Source organism: Pleurodeles waltl, unplaced genomic scaffold (assembly GCF_031143425.1).
Source record: "Pleurodeles waltl isolate 20211129_DDA unplaced genomic scaffold, aPleWal1.hap1.20221129 scaffold_39, whole genome shotgun sequence".
Taxonomy (NCBI): domain Eukaryota; kingdom Metazoa; phylum Chordata; class Amphibia; order Caudata; family Salamandridae; genus Pleurodeles; species Pleurodeles waltl.
The window spans coordinates 6,647,305-6,659,454 of NW_027150097.1; the positions used below are offsets into that span (position 1 = coordinate 6,647,305).

The 12,150-nt window shown below is 45.8% G+C and overlaps 3 non-coding genes across 3 annotated transcripts; all 3 read left to right on the forward strand.

Annotated features, from left to right (window-relative positions):
* The first annotated feature begins 233 nt into the window (after nucleotides 1–233).
* TRNAL-CAG (transfer RNA leucine (anticodon CAG)) lies at nucleotides 234–316 on the forward strand. Its single transcript has one exon. It is a non-coding gene; the product is annotated as a tRNA-Leu (tRNA).
* Nucleotides 317–7,520: 7,204 nt separating this feature from the next.
* TRNAL-CAG (transfer RNA leucine (anticodon CAG)) lies at nucleotides 7,521–7,603 on the forward strand. Its single transcript has one exon. It is a non-coding gene; the product is annotated as a tRNA-Leu (tRNA).
* A 3,556-nt stretch (nucleotides 7,604–11,159) lies between these two features.
* TRNAL-CAG (transfer RNA leucine (anticodon CAG)) lies at nucleotides 11,160–11,242 on the forward strand. Its single transcript has one exon. It is a non-coding gene; the product is annotated as a tRNA-Leu (tRNA).
* Nucleotides 11,243–12,150: the final 908 nt, after the last annotated feature.

Below are 12,150 nucleotides of genomic sequence, written 5' to 3' on the forward strand. Positions count from 1 at the left end.
TGCATGTCCACACCCCATGTAGTCGATGATTGCGAATTAGTAGCAGTCACCACCGGATTCACTGTCAGGATGATCCATCCTCTCTCCTTCATCAGCTTCAGATCCCACTGTTTCCCTGAGCAGGAAGGTCTGGAATTGAAAATACAGAGGACATTAAACAACATTCACTCAGTACATGGCACTCATTTTGGTTTATACGCTCAAAATTGAGCCATGAGGGAGGTGTGAAGAGTGTCAGGATGGCCGAGTGGTCTAAGGCGCTGCGTTCAGGTCGCAGCCTCCCTTGGAGGTGTGGGTTCAAATCCCACTTCTGACAAGTGTATTTTGCGAGGTGGATACATTTTTGGACTTTTTTTTCCCAAGCACCGTATCAAAAACAATGTCAACAGTTTCTGTAAATTATCGATAAGATCTATTTTCCGTTGCTTGCACTAATTGCCTGAAGTTGGCTAAATCGCAGTAAATCGGTAAAGCAGGAAATCACAGCATCTTCAACAAATCGTGATAGAGGGGCCGAGATAAAGGTTTCGACCCTACATATCAAAAGCGCAGCTGTCAATAGTTCAGCAGGTTCACAGTGCAGAAGGTTCAGTGGCACCAGGGTCCCCTGCGTCCCAATCACAGCTGGTTTTTAACTTCTGTATTCAGGGCATGGGAGGGGTGTGTTGCATCGTGCACACACAGTGCCTGTTTTGCAAATAAGTTTTAATAAATACACAGAGAATAATATAGAGTCATTGGCCACGAGGAACACCTTCCCTGACCTTTTATTCTCTCCAGTTCCACGTCACCGCGCCTACCATCCAACTCCAAAACTCGGGGGAGACTAACACTCCCTACCTCCCTTGGTGTGCATCATAGGCGTGCCCATGACGAACACAACATTTCTCCTTAACCAATACAAAACAAACATAGCTGCTCAAAAAAAAGATACTATACTAAACCAGTATACAAGAATAGTACACAACAAGAAATGCCACATTCAGTCAATCCACCCCGAATCCTTGCAGCCGCGTTGAGCATGGCGGTCGAGGTCTCAAACTGTACCGTTCAAGTCCTTGTCTCAGAGGCACTGAGTTGATTGGTATGGAGCTAGGCACCTCCTGATCTGAATCTTGAACTGGCTCCAAATTCTGCATGTCCACACCCCTTGTAGTAGATGATTGAGAATTAGTAGCAGTCACCACCGGCCATGTGCACTGGCTCAAACTTCTGCATGTCCACACCCCATGTAGTCGATGATTGAGAATTAGTAGCAGTCTCCACCGGATTCACTGTCAGGATGATCCATCCTCTCTCCTTCATCAGCTTCAGATCCCACTGTTTCCCTGAGCAGGAAGGTCTGGAATTGAAAATACAGAGGACATTAAACAACATTCACTCAGTACATGGCACTCATTTTGGTTTATACGCTCGAAATTGAGCCATGAGCAAGGTGTGAAGAGTGTCAGGATGGCCGAGTGGTCTAAGGCGCTGCGTTCAGATTGCAGCCTCCCTTGGAGGTGTGGGTTCAAATCCTACTTCTGACAAGTGTATTTTGCGAGGTGGATACATTTTTGGACTTTTTTTTCCCAAGCACCGTATCAAAAACAATGTCAACAGTTTCTGTAAATTATCGATAAGATCTATTTTCCGTTGCTTGCACTAATTGCCTGAAGTTGGCTAAATCGCAGTAAATCGGTAAAGCAGGAAATCACAGCATCTTCAACAAATCGTGATAGAGGGGCCGAGATAAAGGTTTCGACCCTACATATCAAAAGCGCAGCTGTCAATAGTTCAGCAGGTTCACAGTGCAGAAGGTTCAGTGGCACCAGGGTCCCCTGCGTCCCAATCACAGCTGGTTTTTAACTTCTGTATTCAGGGGATGGGAGGGGTGAGGGTTTTGCGTCGTGCACACACAGTGCCTGTTTTGCAGAGAAGTTTTAATAAATACACAAAGAATAATATGGAGTCTTTAGCCACGAGGAACACCTTCCCCTACCTTTTATTCTCTCCGATTCCACATCACCGCACCTACCATCCAACTCCAAAACTCGGGGGAGACTAACACTCCCTACCTCCCTTGGTGTGCATCATGGGCGTGCCCATGACAAACACAACATTTCTCCTTAACCAATACAAAACAAACATAGCTGTTAAAAAAAAAGATACTATACTAATCCAGTATACAAGAATAGTACACAACATTAAATACCACATTCAGTCAATCCACCCCGAATCCTTGCAGCCGCGTTGAGCATGGCGGTCGAGGACTCAAATTGTACCCTTCAAGTCCTTGTCTCAGAGGCACTGAGTTGATTGATATGGAGCCAGGCACCTCCTGATCTGAATCTTGAACTGGCTCCAAATTCTGCATGTCCACACCCCCTGTAGTAGATGATTGAGAATTAGTAGCAGTCACCACAGGCCATATGCACTGGCTCAAAATTCTGCAAGTCCACACCCCATGTAGTAGATGATTGAGAATTAGTAGCAGTCACCACAGGGTCCACTGTCAGGATGATCCATCCTCTCTCCTTCATCAGCTTCAGATCCCACTGTTTCCCTGAGCAGGAAGGTCTGGAATTGAAAATACAGAGGACATTAAATAAAATTCACTCAGTACATGGCACTCATTTTGGTTTATAAGCTGGAAATTGAGCCATCAGTCTGGTGTCAAGAGTGTCAGGATGGCCGGGTGGTCTAAGGTGCTGCATTCAGGTCACAGTCTCCCTTGGAGACATGGGTTCAAACCCCTCTTCTGACAAGTGTCTTTTGCGACGTAGATACATTTTTTGACTTTTTTTTTCCAAGCACCCTTATCAAAAACAATGTCAACAGTTTCTGTAAATTATCGATAAGATCTATTGTCCGTTGCTTGCACTAATTGCCTGAAGTTGGCTAAATCGCAGTAAATCGGTAAAGCAGGAAATCACAGCATCTTCAACAAATCGTGATAGAGGGGCCGAGATAAAGGTTTCGACCCTACATATCAAAAGCACAGCTGTCAATAGTTCAGCAGGTTCACAGTGCAGAAGGTTCAGTGGCACCAGGGTCCCCTTGGTCCCAATCACAGCTGGTTTTTAACTTCTGTATTCAGGGCATGGGAGGGGTGTGTTGCATCGTGCACAGACAGTGCCTGTTTCGCAAATAAGTTTTAATAAATACACAGAGAATAATATAGAGTCATTGGCCACGAGGAACACCTTCCCTGACCTTTTATTCTCTCTGGTTCCACGTCACCGCGCCTACCATCCAACTCCAAAACTCGGGGGAGACTAACACTCCCTACCTCCCTTGGTGAGCATCATAGGCGTGCCCATGACGAACACAACATTTCTCCTTAACCAATACAAAACAAACATAGCTGCTCAAAAAAAAGATACTATACTAAACCAGTATACAAGAAGAGTACACAACAAGAAATGCCACATTCAGTCAATCCACCCCGAATCCTTGCAGCCGCGTTGAGCATGGCGGTCGAGGACTCAAACTGTACCGTTCAAGTCCTTGTCTCAGAGGCACTGAGTTGATTGGTATGGAGCCAGGCACCTCCTGATCTGAATCTTGAACTGGCTCCAAATTCTGCATGTCCACACCCCTTGTAGTAGATGATTGAGAATTAGTAGCAGTCACCACCGGCCATGTGCACTGGCTCAAACTTCTGCATGTCCACACCCCATGTAGTCGATGATTGAGAATTAGTAGCAGTCACCACCGGATTCACTGTCAGGATGATCCATCCTCTCTCCTTCATCAGCTTCAGATCCCACTGTTTCCCTGAGCAGGAAGGTCTGGAATTGAAAATACAGAGGACATTAAACAACATTCACTCAGTACATGGCACTCATTTTGGTTTATACGCTCGAAATTGAGCCATAAGCGAGGTGTGAAGCGTGTCAGGATGGCCGAGTGGTCTAAGGCGCTGCGTTCAGATTGCAGCCTCCCTTGGAGATGTGGGTTCAAATCCCACTTCTGACAAGTGTATTTTGCGAGGTGGATACATTTTTGGACTTTTTTTTCCCAAGCACCGTATCAAAAACAATGTCAACAGTTTCTGTAAATTATCGATAAGATCTATTTTCCGTTGCTTGCACTAATTGCCTGAAGTTGGCTAAATCGCAGTAAATCGGTAAAGCAGGAAATCACAGCATCTTCAACAAATCATGATAGAGGGGCCGAGATAAAGGTTTCGACCCCACATATCAAAAGCACAGCTGTCAATAGTTCAGCAGGTTCACAGTGCAGAAGGTTCAGTGGCACCAGGGTCCCCTGCGTCCCAATCACAGCTGGTTTTTAACTTCTGTATTCAGGGGATGGGAGAGGTGGGGGTGTTGCGTCGTGCACACACAGTGCCTGTTTTGCAGAGAAGTTTTAATAAATACACAAAGAATAATATGGAGTCTTTAGCCACGAGGAACACCTTCCCCTACCTTTTATTCTCTCCGATTCCACATCACCGCACCTACCATCCAACTCTAAAACTCGGGGGAGACTAACACTCCCTATCTCCCTTGGTGTGCATCATGGGCGTGCCCATGACGAACACAACATTTCTCCTTAACCAATACAAAACAAACATAGCTGCTCAAAAAAAAGATACTATACTAATCCAGTATACAAGAATAGTACACAACAATAAATACCACATTCAGTCAATCCACCCTGAATCCTTGCAGCCGCGTTGAGCATGGCGGTCGAGGACTCAAATTGTACCCTTCAAGTCCTTGTCTCAGAGGCACTGAGTTGATTGGTATGGAGCCAGGCACCTCCTGATCTGAATCTTGAACTGGCTCCAAATTCTGCATGTCCACACCCCCTGTAGTAGATGATTGAGAATTAGTAGCAGTCACCCCAGGCCATATGCACTGGCTCAAAATTCTGCAAGTCCACACCCCATGTAGTAGATGATTGAGAATTAGTAGCAGTCACCACAGGGTCCACTGTCAGGATGATCCATCCTCTCTCCTTCATCAGCTTCAGATCCCACTGTTTCCCTGAGCAGGAAGGTCTGGAATTGAAAATACAGAGGACATTAAATAAAATTCACTCAGTACATGGCACTCATTTTGGTTTATAAGCTGGAAATTGAGCCATCAGTCTGGTGTCAAGAGTGTCAGGATGGCCGGGTGGTCTAAGGTGCTGCATTCACGTCACAGTCTCCCTTGGAGACGTCGGTTCAAACCCCTCTTCTGACAAGTGTCTTTTGCGAGGTGGATACATTTTTTGACTTTTTTTTTCCAAGCACCCTTATCAAAAACAATGTCAACAGTTTCTGTAAATTATCGATAAGATCTATTGTCCGTTGTTTGCACTAATTGCCTGAAGTTGGCTAAATCGCAGTAAATCGGTAAAGCAGGAAATCACAGCATCTTCAACAAATCGTGATAGAGGGGCCGAGATAAAGGTTTCGACCCTACATATCAAAAGCACAGCTGTCAATAGTTCAGCAGGTTCACAGTGCAGAAGGTTCAGTGGCACCAGGGTCCCCTGCGTCCCAATCACAGCTGGTTTTTAACTTCTGTATTCAGGGCATGGTAGGGGTGTGTTGCATCGTGCACACACAGTGCCTGTTTCGCAAATAAGTTTTAATAAATACACAGAGAATAATATAGAGTCATTGGCCACGAGGAACACCTTCCCTGACCTTTTATTCTCTCCGGTTCCACGTCACCGCGCCTACCATCCAACTCCAAAACTCGGGGGAGACTAACACTCCCTACCTCCCTTGGTGAGCATCATAGGCGTGCCCATGACGAACACAACATTTCTCCTTAACCAATACAAAACAAACATAGCTGCTCAAAAAAAAGATACTATACTAAACCAGTATACAAGAAGAGTACGCAACAAGAAATGCCACATTCAGTCAATCCACCCCGAATCCTTGCAGCCGCGTTGAGCATGGCGGTCGAGGACTCAAACTGTACCGTTCAAGTCCTTGTCTCAGAGGCACTGAGTTGATTGGTATGGAGCCAGGCACCTCCTGATCTGAATCTTGAACTGGCTCCAAATTCTGCATGTCCACACCCCCTGTAGTAGATGATGGAGAATTAGTAGCAGTCACCACTGGCCATATGCACTGGCTCAAAATTCTGCAAGTCCATACCCCATGTAGTAGATGATTGAGAATTAGTAGCAGTCACCACAGGGTCCACTGTCAGGATGGTCCATCCTCTCTCCTTCATCAGCTTCAGATCCCACTGTTTCCCTGAGCAGGAAGGTCTGGAATTGAAAATACAGAGTACATTAAATAACATTCACTCAGTACATGGCACTCATTTTGGTTTATAAGCTGGAAATTGAGCCATCAGTCTGGTGTCGAGAGAGTCAGGGTGGCCGGGTGGTCTAAGGTGCTGCATTCAGGTCACAGTCTTCCTTGGAGACATGGGTTCAAACCCCTCTTCTGACAAGTGTCTTTGCAAGGTGGATACATTTTTGGACTTTTTTTTCCAAGCACCCTTATCAAAAACAATGGCAACAGTTTCTGTAAATTATCGATAAGATCTATTGTCCGTTGCTTGCACTAATTGCCTGAAGTTGGCTAAATCGCAGTAAATCGGTAAAGCAGGAAATCACAGCATCTTCAACAAATGGTGATAGAGGGGCAGAGATAAAGGTTTCGACCCTACATATCAAAAGCACAGCTGTCCATAGTTCAGCAGGTTCACAGTGCAGAAGGTTCAGTGGCACCAGGGTCCCCTGCGTCCCAATCACAGCTTGTTTTTAACTTCTGTATTCAGGGCATGGGAGGGGTGTGTTGCATCGTGCACACACAGTGCCTGTTTTGCAAATAAGTTTTAATAAATACACAGAGAATAATATAGAGTCATTGGCCACGAGGAACACCTTCCCTGACCTTTTATTCTCTCCAGTTCCACGTCACCGCGCCTACCATCCAACTCCAAAATTCGGGGGAGACTAACACTCCCTACCTCCCTTGGTGTGCATCATAGGCGTGCCCATGACGAACACAACATTTCTCCTTAACCAATACAAAACAAACATAGCTGCAAAAAAAAAAGACACTATACTAAACCAGTATACAAGAATAGTACACAACAAGAAATGCCACATTCAGTTAATCCACCCCGGATCCTTGCAGCCGCGTTGAGCATGGCGGTCGAGGACTCAAACTGCACAGTTCAAGTCCTTGTCTCAGAGGCACTGAGTTGATTGGTATGGAGCCAGGCACCTCCTGATCTGAATCTTGAACTGGCTCCAAATTCTGCATGTCCACACCCCCTGTAGTAGATGATTGAGAATTAGTAGCAGTCGCCACCGGCCATGTGCACTGGCTTAAAATTCAGCATGTCCACACCCCATGTAGTAGATGATTGAGAATTAGTAGCAGTCACCACCGGATCCACTGTCAGTATGATCCATCCTCTCTCCTTCATCAGCTTCAGATCCCACTGTTTCCCTGAGCAGGAAGGTCTGGAATTGAAAATACAGAGGACATTAAACAACATTCACTCAGTACATGGCACTCATTTTGGTTTATAAGCTGGAAATTGAGCCATCAGTGCAGTGTCAAGAGTGTCAGGATGGCCGAGTGGTCTAAGGCGCTGCGTTCAGGTCGCAGTCTCCTTTGGAGGCGTGGGTTCGAATCCCACTTCTGACAAGTGTCTTTTGCGAGGTGGATACATTTTTGGACTTTTTTTTTCCAAGCACCCGTATCAAAAACAATGTCAACAGTTTCTGTAAATTATCGATAAGATCTATTGTCCGTTGCTTGCACTAATTTCCTGAAGTTGGCTAAATCGCAGTAAATAGGTAAAGCGGGAAATCACAGCATCTTCAACAAATCGTGATAGAGGGGCAGAGATAAAGGTTTCGACCCTACATATCAAGAGCGCTGCTGTCAATAGTTCAGCAGGTTCACAGTGCAGAAGGTTCAGTGGCACCAGGGTCCCCTGCGTCCCAATCACAGCTGGTTTTTAACTTCTTTATTGAGGGCATGGGAGGGGTGTGTTGCATCGTGCACACACGGTGCCTGTTTCGCAGATAAGTTTTAATAAATACACAGAGAATAATACAGAGTCATTGGCCACGAGGAACACCTTCCCTGACCTTTTATTCTCTCCGGTTCCACGTCACCGCGCCTACCATCCAACTCCAAAACTCGGGGGAGACTAACACTCCCTACCTTCCTTGGTGTGCATCATAGGCGTGCCCATGACGAACACAACATTTCTCCTTAACCAATACAAAACAAACATAGCTGCTCAAAAAAAAGATACTATACTAATCCAGTATAAAAGAATAGTACACAACAAGAAATGCCACATTCAGTCAATCCACCCCGAATCCTTGCAGCCGCGTTGAGCATGGCGGTCGAGGACTCAAACTGTACCGTTCAAGTCCTTGTCTCAGAGGCACTGAGTTGATTGGTATGGAGCCAGGCACCTCCTGATCTGAATCTTGAACTGGCTCCAAATTCTGCATGTCCACACCCCTTGTAGTAGATGATTGAGAATTAGTAGCAGTCACCACCGGCCATGTGCACTGGCTCAAACTTCTGCATGTCCACACCCCATGTAGTCGATGATTGAGAATTAGTAGCAGTCACCACCGGATTCACTGTCAGGATGATCCATCCTCTCTCCTTCATCAGCTTCAGATCCCACTGTTTCCCTGAGCAGGAAGGTCTGGAATTGAAAATACAGAGGACATTAAACAACATTCACTCAGTACATGGCACACATTTTGGTTTATACGCTCGAAATTGAGCCATGAGCGAGGTGTGAAGAGTGTCAGGATGGCCGAGTGGTCTAAGGCGCTGCGTTCAGATCGCAGCCTCCCTTGGAGGTGTGGATTCAAATCCCACTTCTGACAAGTGTATTTTGCGAGGTGGATACATTTTTGGACTTTTTTTTCCCAAGCACCGTATCAAAAACAATGTCAACAGTTTCTGTAAATTATCGATAAGATCTATTTTCCTTTGCTTGCACTAATTGCCTGAAGTTGGCTAAATCGCAGTAAATCGGTAAAGCAGGAAATCACAGCATCTTCAACAAATCGTGATAGAGGGGCAGAGATAAAGGTTTCGATCCTACATATCAAAAGCGCAGCTGTCAATAGTTCAGCAGGTTCACAGTGAAGAAGGTTCAGTGGCACCAGGGTCCCCTGCGTCCCAATCACAGCTGGTTTTTAACTTCTGTATTCAGGGGATGGGAGGGGTGTGTTGCATCGTGCACACACGATGCCTGTTTCGCAGATAAGTTTTATTAAATACACAGAGAATAATATAGAGTCATTGGCCACGAGGAACACCTTCCCTGACCTTTTATTCTCTCCGGTTCCACGTCACCGCGCCTACCATCCAACTCCAAAACTCGGGGGAGACTAACACTCCCTACCTCCCTTGGTGTGCATCATAGGCGTGCCCATGACAAACACAACATTTCTCCTTAACCAATACAAAAACAACATAGCTGCTCAAAAAAAAGATACTATACTAAACCAGTGTACAAGAATAGTACACAACAAGAAATGCCACATTCAGTCAATCCACCCCAAATCCTTGCAGCCGCGTTGAGCATGGCGGTCGAGGACTCAAACTGTACCGTTCAAGTCCTTGTCTCAGAGGCACTGAGTTGATTGGTATGGAGCCAGGCACCTCCTGATCTGAATCTTGAACTGGCTCCAAATTCTGCATGTCCACACCCCCTGTAGTAGATGATGGAGAATTAGTAGCAGTCACCACTGGCCATATGCACTGGCTCAAAATTCTGCAAGTCCATACCCCATGTAGTAGATGATTGAGAATTAGTAGCAGTCACCACAGGGTCCACTGTCAGGATGGTCCATCCTCTCTCCTTCATCAGCTTCAGATCCCACTGTTTCCCTGAGCAGGAAGGTCTGGAATTGAAAATACAGAGTACATTAAATAACATTCACTCAGTACATGGCACTCATTTTGGTTTATAAGCTGGAAATTGAGCCATCAGTCTGGTGTCGAGAGACTCAGGGTGGCCGGGTGGTCTAAGGTGCTGCATTCAGGTCACAGTCTTCCTTGGAGACATGGGTTCAAACCCCTCTTCTGACAAGTGTCTTTGCAAGGTGGATACATTTTTGGACTTTTTTTTCCAAGCACCCTTATCAAAAACAATGGCAACAGTTTCTGTAAATTATCGATAAGATCTATTGTCCGTTGCTTGCACTAATTGCCTGAAGTTGGCTAAATCGCAGTAAATCGGTAAAGCAGGAAATCACAGCATCTTCAACAAATGGTGATAGAGGGGCAGAGATAAAGGTTTCGACCCTACATATCAAAAGCACAGCTGTCCATAGTTCAGCAGGTTCACAGTGCAGAAGGTTCAGTGGCACCAGGGTCCCCTGCGTCCCAATCACAGCTTGTTTTTAACTTCTGTATTCAGGGCATGGGAGGGGTGTGTTGCATCGTGCACACACAGTGCCTGTTTTGCAAATAAGTTTTAATAAATACACAGAGAATAATATAGAGTCATTGGCCACGAGGAACACCTTCCCTGACCTTTTATTCTCTCCAGTTCCACGTCACCGCGCCTACCATCCAACTCCAAAACTCGGGGGAGACTAACACTCCCTACCTCCCTTGGTGTGCATCATAGGCGTGCCCATGACGAACACAACATTTCTCCTTAACCAATACAAAACAAACATAGCTGCTAAAAAAAAAGATACTATACTAAACCAGTATACAAGAATAGTACACAACAAGAAATGCCACATTCAGTTAATCCACCCCGGATCCTTGCAGCCGCGTTGAGCATGGCGGTCGAGGACTCAAACTGCACAGTTCAAGTCCTTGTCTCAGAGGCACTGAGTTGATTGGTATGGAGCCAGGCACCTCCTGATCTGAATCTTGAACTGGCTCCAAATTCTGCATGTCCACACCCCCTGTAGTAGATGATTGAGAATTAGTAGCAGTCGCCACCGGCCATGTGCACTGGCTTAAAATTCAGCATGTCCACACCCCATGTAGTAGATGATTGAGAATTAGTAGCAGTCACCACCGGATCCACTGTCAGTATGATCCATCCTCTCTCCTTCATCAGCTTCAGATCCCACTGTTTCCCTGAGCAGGAAGGTCTGGAATTGAAAATACAGAGGACATTAAACAACATTCACTCAGTACATGGCACTCATTTTGGTTTATAAGCTGGAAATTGAGCCATCAGTGCAGTGTCAAGAGTGTCAGGATGGCCGAGTGGTCTAAGGCGCTGCGTTCAGGTCGCAGTCTCCTTTGGAGGCGTGGGTTCGAATCCCACTTCTGACAAGTGTCTTTTGCGAGGTGGATACATTTTTGGACTTTTTTTTTCCAAGCACCCGTATCAAAAACAATGTCAACAGTTTCTGTAAATTATCGATAAGATCTATTGTCCGTTGCTTGCACTAATTTCCTGAAGTTGGCTAAATCGCAGTAAATAGGTAAAGCGGGAAATCACAGCATCTTCAACAAATCGTGATAGAGGGGCAGAGATAAAGGTTTCGACCCTACATATCAAGAGCGCTGCTGTCAATAGTTCAGCAGGTTCACAGTGCAGAAGGTTCAGTGGCACCAGGGTCCCCTGCGTCCCAATCACAGCTGGTTTTTAACTTCTTTATTGAGGGCATGGGAGGGGTGTGTTGCATCGTGCACACACGGTGCCTGTTTCGCAGATAAGTTTTAATAAATACACAGAGAATAATACAGAGTCATTGGCCACGAGGAACACCTTCCCTGACCTTTTATTCTCTCCGGTTCCACGTCACCGCGCCTACCATCCAACTCCAAAACTCGGGGGAGACTAACACTCCCTACCTTCCTTGGTGTGCATCATAGGCGTGCCCATGACGAACACAACATTTCTCCTTAACCAATACAAAACAAACATAGCTGCTCAAAAAAAAGATACTATACTAATCCAGTATAAAAGAATAGTACACAACAAGAAATGCCACATTCAGTCAATCCACCCCGAATCCTTGCAGCCGCGTTGAGCATGGCGGTCGAGGACCCAAACTGTACCGTTCAAGTCCTTGTCTCAGAGGCACTGAGTTGATTGGTATGGAGCCAGGCACCTCCTGATCTGAATCTTGAACTGGCTCCAAATTCTGCATGTCCACACCCCTTGTAGTAGATGATTGAGAATTAGTAGCAGTCACCACCGGCCATGTGCACTGGCTCAAACTTCTGCATGTCCA